This window comes from Cornus florida, unplaced genomic scaffold, assembly GCF_030987335.1.
Source record: "Cornus florida cultivar Cherokee Brave unplaced genomic scaffold, ASM3098733v1 CherokeeBrave_3.0.0_Hap2_Chr01, whole genome shotgun sequence".
Lineage (NCBI taxonomy): Eukaryota > Viridiplantae > Streptophyta > Magnoliopsida > Cornales > Cornaceae > Cornus > Cornus florida.
The window spans coordinates 115,739,089-115,748,559 of record NW_026775571.1 but is presented as its reverse complement, the minus strand read 5'-3'; the positions used below and the strand labels follow the sequence as shown (position 1 = coordinate 115,748,559).

Below are 9,471 nucleotides of genomic sequence, written 5' to 3'. Positions count from 1 at the left end.
AGAGAAAATAATAATAGAAGGAAAACAAAAGAAAATAACTAAGAGATTTTATGAAAGAAGGAAAACAAAAGAAAATAATATTAAAATTTTATATGGACATTATATAACATGTTTTTTTCCTTCACTTCAAGTCAATATAGACTTGTAACGACCGTCCATTCATTAGCCAGTTGCCACGTGTTCTCATCGCCTTGGATCTTCCGGGTTGTTTTCAGAATATTCATGCCATGTGGATAGGTTTCCGTTAGCTCCAACTACCGTTTCTTTTTATATAACGTAGAAATGAATCCATACTTTACAATTATTTCAAAAATATGTTTTAAAACTTTATTTTATCATATAATTTACCATAAATAAAAAATTAAATTAAAGCATTTGTGGGTTTTTTCAGCTAAACAATATTTCCTCAACTGAATTTACATGCTGCAAATTTGCAATAGAAGTTTTGGCAATAATTTCGGGTGTAAAAAAGTTTAAAAAACACAGAAAGCAAAAAAGAAAATAAAAAAAATGAGATGTCTCTTGAATGAGTTCATTAGAGTCTAACATTATCCACTAACTTAAAAGTCCTAAGTTTTTTTTTTTTTTTTTCTTACTTCTAAATATTTTTCATACAGTAATTTTTTAAATACAAAAGGAGTCATTAAAAAGTTGATAAATGAATTACTAAATAAATTATTACGTATTTAGTGCACTAATTATTTTCATTTTAGTTATTGAAAACACATTAAGTGGATTTTAAAAGTTGACACATGACAATTTCATTACTTCTTTATCCGAATCAAGGAATTCTTTGGATATAAAATGAATCTTGTTCTATCATTGATCAGAAATTTCTCAATGAAAAATACGAATCGGAGCTTGAAAGAGGAGCCCTCGACCCACAACAACAGATAGAGGAGGATTTATTCAATCACTTTGCACTTTCCCCTTATCTGTTTTTAGATAATATTAGAAATTCTATGATTTTAACCATAGATACAACACATGAATAATGAAGAAGGAGAAATACAGGTATGTACACACATTCTCATTTATATTAAAGTGTAAGTAAATTCAGTCTTCCATTTTATTTATTCCAAAATATAAAAATGATAATGATTAGACTTGCAGGAGACTCGTTGTAAGAGTAAAGCCCAATGAAATATTAATAATAAGGCCCATCGGGTGTATCACCACAGTTAAGAAGCGTGTGAAAAAGTATAGCAAAAATACTTCCGCTGCCGGGTTCGAACCCGGAATTTCATATTATTTTCAAAATTATGAAGGTAAATTTATGTTAGAAATGTCGGGAAGTATTTAAAAAATTTTGGTAAAATGTACTTTAATTATCAAACATGTAACATGTGTCCGACGCGAATACGACTTGACTATGATTTTTTCGCAAAACTGCCTCCTTTCTACCTTAATGCCCTTCACCTAAATCCTAATGGTTAAATTGAATCAACTACCTAAATTTAGAAAAATGAAAAGTTATAATTCAACCATGATAAAGAAAAATTCCAAGACATGAATTATGATTATTTTATTTAAAAAATGACGTGATATATATAATTCCATCAATTACATATATGACTTTTCTTCGTGTTGGTTATCAAATTTGCATCCTGTTGTAAATACAATCATTTTAGTCCAAAATATGGGTCACGAGACTCCATACTCTTTTCTTTTACATGTCCAACTCAAAGATTATTATTGCTTTGTTTCTTTTTAAAGAACGCACAATTTAACAGTACTATTTTTTTGAAATGATTTTGTCATTCATTTCTCTTAAGAAATAAAAATTAAGCCACCGCAGAATACAAAAAATTCTATAAGAATTTAATTAACAAATGATTAGCTTAATTGGGGGAAGCCTGCACAAAGATGATAGCAATGGGAAAATTAGAGGTGGGCGCATGTTGGCTATTTCCTTAGACTAGAAAGTCTAGCTCCAATGTCACTCTCAATTACTGGCATATTGTTATTAACTCAGTCGTTACTCTCATATTTGACCTTGTTGATTTTGTTTTTGTTATAACAAAATATTGTGTTTTTTTATATCTTTGGTACTCATATACACTTTGTTTATGTTGATACTTGAATTTCTCCCTTATTTTTTTTTTTTAAAGGTAAAGGAATATACCATTATATTAGAGAACTAAGAAAACACGACAGTTTTATCCAATGGAACTCTTACCACTAAATCACGTGTTTGATATAGTAACACCTACTATTTTAAAATTTTATTCTTTCGTGGTCAAAAAGGTAATTGTAGTGATTAAACAAGTAACTGTTAATTAAACTCACATAGTTCATACCGACATGCATGTCTTTAGTACAGTGATTTAAAAAGGATTTTTCAAATAAAAGATGGGAAAAAGTCTTCAACCGAAGGAGACATGCATAAAAAATAGTACAGTACCATTGCAATGTCAAACATTAGCTGTACTAGTAAGATTTGCAAGAAAAGCTTAGCCCCAAAATGGTCCAAGGTCCTGATTAGTGCGAACCGTGGCGTCGTGTGATGCACCAGTGACAGAACTAGGATTTCAAGTGAGAAGGGACATATTGCCGAACAAAAAAAAAGAAAAAACAATACGGAGTATATATATATATATATATAACAACTATAAAATTCAAAAAACAAAAAAGAAGAAAATTATTAAAATATAAAAGGAAAGAAAAATGATAGAATTTTAATAGGAAATAGTTAAAAAGTTTCAATTGAGGAAGAAAAATTTGACTTTTTCTACTAAGGAAATTTAAGGAATGTGAAGAGTAAAAGAAAAAATAAAGAAAAAATAATAATATAATTTTAGGAACTACAAATTTGAGGGGGGCATTATATAAATTTTTTCATATATATGGAAATTTTCTACCACATATATTATAGGTTGCTGACCAACTCAGGGGACACGTGCCCCCTAGGCCTTCATTGGCGCCGATTTCTACCGGAACTCATATATATGTATAAAACAATATAAAATTTTTTTTTTGCCTAGAATAAATATAAATAATTCTTAATAATTTCAGAAAAATATAAAACAACTCTAGAAAATTCTTAAAAATTCTTAAAAATTCTATAAACCCTAAATAATCCTCTTGGGTCATAGATCAAAGATAACAATTGATTTTAAATATAAAATCCTACAATTCCATAAATAAAAATAATAATAAATCATGCTTTTAATTCTCTAATTTAATTATGATTTAATCAAATAAAATTAACTTAATATTTTTTATTAACTCCATTCTAACCATAATTTAAATTAACAATCTAATTAAAACTTTGATACTCAAGGTGAAATCGTTATGGATTATAAGAGGAAAAATAGAGAAAACTCGCTTGAAGGTTTCGAAACGAAACCGACGCTTCAAGCTTTAATCGTTTCTTCCAATCCCAACGTCCTCCTTCTCAGATTCGGCCTCCTCTTTGTCTGCCTTCTCATTCTCTCTCTCTCTCTTATTTTTCTAACGTGCAAAACTCTTAACCCTAAAGTCTTATGTGTATATTTAAACACATCAAAATCCAATTCCAACTGGGATTCTCAAATAAAATAATAATATTTAAATAATATATATCTCTAAATATGTATTATATTACATATATATACCTTCCATAATTAACCAATTAGTTAATTAAATCATATATACCTATATATATCAATAAATAAATAAATATATATATATATGTCCTTCCATAACACTTATTAAATATATACTTATAATTATACAAAAATTGATTATTAAAATAATCACTTAATCATGGGCCTTTATTAATTAACCCAACAAGGCTTCATCCAAGCCCAAGACCATATCTATTGGTTCCACTTCTCTTAAGCCCAAACCCATTAACTTAAATAAATAAAATAATCCAATTAAATCTAATCATTACAATTAATTCACACTAGCATAAAAATTACACATAGTCAAATATTACAAACAACACAATCATGATATTCTCATAAAGCAAACCAACACACCAATTCATCAAATATAGTCACAAAACATAATTTAATAAAAATTAGACAATTAATCATAACACTCAATTAAATAAAATAAATTATTTAAAAATAAAAACAATTAATTCCAATTAAATCAAACAAACCTTTTAAAATAAAATAAAAGTAATTAATCTTAATTAATAAATCATTAAAATATCGGGGTATTACATTTTTCCCCCTTAACAAAAGGAATTCCGTCCTCAGAATTCACGAATCCATGACATGAAACTCTGGTTATTTAATCCAAATTTTCATTCTTCCTTTATTCGTGTGATATTAATCCATCTATACCTATTGATAATTAACAGACATATCTCGTAATTTATTAAGATGATGCTAAGCTAATCCATACTTGTTACATTCATTTGCAACCTAATCTCACCAACTTATATGCGTTAGGAAAATATCCCCATTGCTGTATTTTGTTGCAGCAAAACAAATGAAACCCTTTTACACACATGACGCAAAATATATAGCATCGCTAGCAACAGACCATTGCCTAATCAAACAAAATATGAATAACCCACATAATGAGGTAATAACCTCATCTTTATTGCTAAACCACATTATACCCTCCACATAAAAAATGTTTTAGGTAATAACCCGCTTCCCATTTTCAAACTCTAATATATGAGTTTACGATATTCAACTCCTTTTAAACAACGATGCACGAATGAAAAAATCTTAAAAGATCGTCCAGACAAATCCTTAAGCAAAGCCATACCATTAGGTAACTCCGAAAGCTTTATTTTATGCTCTCAACTAATCTTAATCAAACTATCATTTATGACCCATATGGAAATAAAAATCTCATCGCAATGTCGGTAATCCCATCCTTAATTCCATGAAAGTACCCTCTCATATCCACTTTAGTATATGAAGTGGCTACATTAACTCCGTGATTTTCTCTTGCCTTCCTAAATAATCAAGAACTGAGAATTAAGTTCCTCAGTCAACCCTAGTTTCCTTAAAATTATCACGAAGACCTATTAGTCATTCCTTATAAACCATACCCTATCGGATTCTACTGAGTAAAAACAATTCCTTCGGAAGTTAACTCTCTATTTCCAAGTTGACCCATAATTTCCTTGTGAGTAATCACTAGTGTATCAGCGTTCCCACTATACGTAAACCAGATAACTTATCAACAAACTAACCATTTTATATCTTGTTGACGTTTGAGAATATCTACAACTTCGTTCATCCTCCCTGAATAATACTGGGTGTAGAAAGTAATACTTCTCACAATTCAGTTATCTACTCTATCTCGCACCTGTGTTTATTATAGGAACATAAACTATCGACATTCGTAGTCTATGTTATTCAATCAATTTCCACAATAGATATTGTCTCCCTACATACTGATTTAGCATACGATCATGGCACTTACACTTTTACCTCCTCCAATACCTTCCAAATCGATGTCCTACCATTTGCTAATAAGACTGTAACGACCCAGATTTCTCAACCCGGTGCGTTAGTGATGAACCAGAAATTGACTCGATAACGAACCCGAAATGCGGAAGCGAAAGAAGCCAAATGACCTCAAGAGATGTACGTCATCCCTAAGGCCCCAAAATGACTCTCCATGAAAACACGGAACTCAAATGAGCCAAACAAATGAAGCAAGAATACCTAACCCGAAAAGAGATGAACTAAGGGCAAAATGGTCATTTCTCATTGAAAAGGGTGTCACCGTGCACACCATTGGAAGGACAACAAAAAAAAAAACAAAATTAGACTCAAGAATCGTCTGATTCTGAGTCTGGGCAGAAAAGATATGAAATTCCAACACCCGATGCGAAAGTTATGAAGCAATGACTTAACATTTTCCAATATTTTCATAATAAACTTTGAAAACAAAAGTGCATAGAAAACGAGATACATGTCATTGGCCTCTGGCCTCATCTCATACATGTTAAATACATTGAAAAGAGTGCACTTACGTACACTTTACATATACGAATCAACAAATACAAGTTTAAACAAATAGGGCTACAAAGAGGCATCTTATGCTAACACTTGCATAAAATAGAAACTTAGAAACTGTAAGCCATTCAAGGAGCAATGGAATCTTCAAATTCTGAGTCCTGTACCTGAAATATGCCCCAGTATCGTAGGGATGAGTAATATAAAGCTACTCGTAGGAGATGAGCATGTATCGACCTAACATTTTACAATTTTATCACCTTATGGTGAAACATTTTAAAGGGGCTCATGCCACCTAACGTCTATGTCAAGATGAGACCTATGGAGCATCCTAAGCTACTTAGATCATTTCTATCATAATCACATTGTTCATGCAATTCAAACAACATGGAAACATGTTATACAAGGCAACAAGATATAGATTCTCGAAGTCTTCAATTTGAAATCCAAAATACGAAAACAACAAGTGTGGGTCATGCCACCTAACGTCTATGTTCAAAATGAATCTATAAGGTCATTCCTAAACTACATTTGAACATCAAAACACAAATTATGATATTGATGCAATTTAACTAACAATAGAACTTCCAATACAACGCATGAAGCATGCTTTCACAAAGCTACATCTTAAGCTCAAAATAGGAAATCAAATAAGGAACAACAAGTTACGATATCATCTAGTTATCAACTTGAAATGAAATACGAAATCAAACAAAGTGGATACTCGGACGTCACGCCGGATCAAACCGACAACATAGTTACTTTAGGGTTACTAGCCCATGGGTAACCTCCCTATGTGCGCACTAGACTATATAGAGGGACAATCCCCCGTACTAGAACCAAGTCCTAACCGTAGCCAAATAACGACATCCCCAAGTTTCCAAAATCAACAAATTGTGCAACAACGTATATATATCAACATGTATATACAAGATATCAACTATTTACCAAGCACAATCCAAATTTTGGAAACTTATACAATACATGCTCAAAATTCACAACTACTATGGCATGTAAGATGTCAAATACAAAGTGTGCAATTCCTTACACATAGCAACAATATATTCAATAAGGAAAAACATATTCTCATGAATATAAAAGTAACAACTATATTATCTAATGCTCAAAAGTAATCAAGTGAACATACATCAAATCCAAATCCATGATTTAAATATAGAAATAATTTCCAAAATACAATTAAATCCATGGAGTAATAAAGTAAAATTTAATTAAACATAAATAGTTAAATTCTCTAAATTCCAAGTTAATCCAAATAATCTCAATTTAATATATATTGAAAGACATGTCATGGTCATCATATATATAACATCAAATGACAAGTTAAGTGATTAAAACACTTAAAACAAAATTAATCAAGCTAATTAATTAATTTCTTTTAGATTTAAACAATTCCAAATGCCCTCAATTTAATCTATGTTAGAGAACATGCCAAGACCTATTTAAATACCACATTACAACTTGATTTAATACTTGATACAACCATGTGAATTAAACTTTCACTAAAGATAAATATTAAATAAAAGTTGTAATTCTTAATCAAATGATCCAAATTTAATATATGTTAACCAACATATCTAAGCATAATTTCCTAGTATGTTACAATTGAAATCAAAGTTATACATCATCATAAATTTTAAATCTTATACGAAGAAATAAAAATTACTAACTTTCTACATTTGATACAAGGCATACATATATGTTGTATAATCATGGCAAACACACAATACAACACACAAATAATCCTAAAACATTCCCTACCTCAATTGGAATGAAAATCCCAATTACCACCGAAATGAAATCGCCCCAAATTTTCGGTCCGCAAAACAAATTTTTCAGCTTGCTACCTTCAACTTGTAAAATTCATAAAAAATTCAATTCTAAACCAAATTGAATGAATCCAAAGCCCAATGAAAGCTTAAACACTTTAATTTGATAATATCAATTTAGTTTAACAAAATATTTTCCCAATTGAAACAGTTTTGACCCACAACTTTGAAACAAATTCTGCCCAGAAAACACATTTTCAGCCTGTAGCTTCCAACTTTGAAAATTCATGAAAAATTCATTTGACATCCAAATTGGGCAAACCTAATTTATTTTGGAAGTAAACATATAAGAGTATAAAACTGAAAATTTAACCCATGATCCAATGTCAAAAGGTTAGTGAAATAAATCATCTAAAAATATGTTTTCCAGCTGCAATAAAAACATGGACAGCAGATAGTTTCGGATTTTTAAAAAAATTTAGAAATGCTCTAAAATCGTGAAAAAATTCTGAGTAGTGTAAAACCCATGGAGGAAGTTCTAGTAAAAATTTCAAGGCTATTGAAGCATCAAAACTCCATATAAAAATTCATTTTTGGACCGAAAAGGAAAAACTTCAAATTTCCAGCAACTAGCTTACAAGTTCAAAAATTCATAACTAATTCATTTTAAATCCAAATTATATGAAACCAAAACTAAATGAAAGCTAATTAAGTATATTTTCATATTCTATATTTAATTTGACAAGATTAATTTCAAATTAAAGCAGTTTAAGGGCAAAATACAAGTCCTTCTCTTCCATGCATGTAAAACACTCAATAATGACATAAAAATACTTCAAAATAATAGATCAATACCTCACTAGAGAATTGAAACTCTAGATACCAAAGCAAAACTAGGAGTTAGGCTAGATCCTTCAAGGGTTTTGGAGAGGAGAGTAGGAGGAGCCTAAAATATTCCAAGTTCAAAGTTCTAAGGTGAGTGAAAGGGCACCAAAAATGAAGTCAAAGCTACTAGTCAAGCTTTTCTCCAATGGTGGCTTCTAGGGTTCTTGAGAGGAAAGTGATGAATGAATTAAAATGTGTAAACCCAAAGCTAAATTGGTGGGCTTCTCCACTCACTAGGTGCTCTTGTACTACCTCTCACACACACACTAATGCAAGACTAAAGGTGAGTCCTACACTTGTCACCAATCCATGGCTCCTTCCAAGCCAACAAGTGCACCAATCCTAGGCCAACAAGTGGGTGAATCCTCACCCTCCAAATGTCATCATCCAATGCATTAAAGTGTTTCCACACAAATGTCAACAAGTGGACCAATGAGGGTGTGACACTTGTCACACTTTTCAAAAATTTCAAAAACGTTCTTTTTGAAAGTATCTTCCAAATTTAATTGCAAAATGGTCCCCAAGATGAAAAATAATTACTTTATTTAATTACACTAAAACCCCACAAGATAAGAATAATTACACTAAAGTATGTATTAATGCCCCTTTATAAAAGAAGCAAGTAATCAATATGCTTTTCTAGAAAATTAAAAATACCACTATAATAGAAATCAAATATCATGAATGCATGCAAAACCGGAATCAAATTCGTGCACAAAAAGTGAGGTTGTGCAAGGAAAAAGGATAAACGAGAAAAAGACAAATGTGAATAGTGTTCGGAAAAATAAAATATGGAAATGACACAATCCCCAAAGGAAGTTGTCAATCCAAGGAAAAGAGTCTCGGAAATCATTCCAGAGCACTCGAGACGACATCAAGTGATG

General features: G+C 30.7%; 1 long non-coding RNA gene across 1 annotated transcript; it reads right to left on the bottom strand.

Moving 5' to 3' along the window:
* Positions 1–5,549: 5,549 nt before the first annotated feature.
* Positions 5,550–8,789, bottom strand: LOC132315996 (uncharacterized). The gene is made up of 3 exons (XR_009483895.1): positions 8,558–8,789; positions 7,695–7,786; positions 5,550–6,082 (listed from the first exon to the last, which is right to left on the bottom strand). It is a non-coding gene; the product is annotated as an uncharacterized LOC132315996 (long non-coding RNA).
* Between the last annotated feature and the right edge of the window lie 682 nt (positions 8,790–9,471).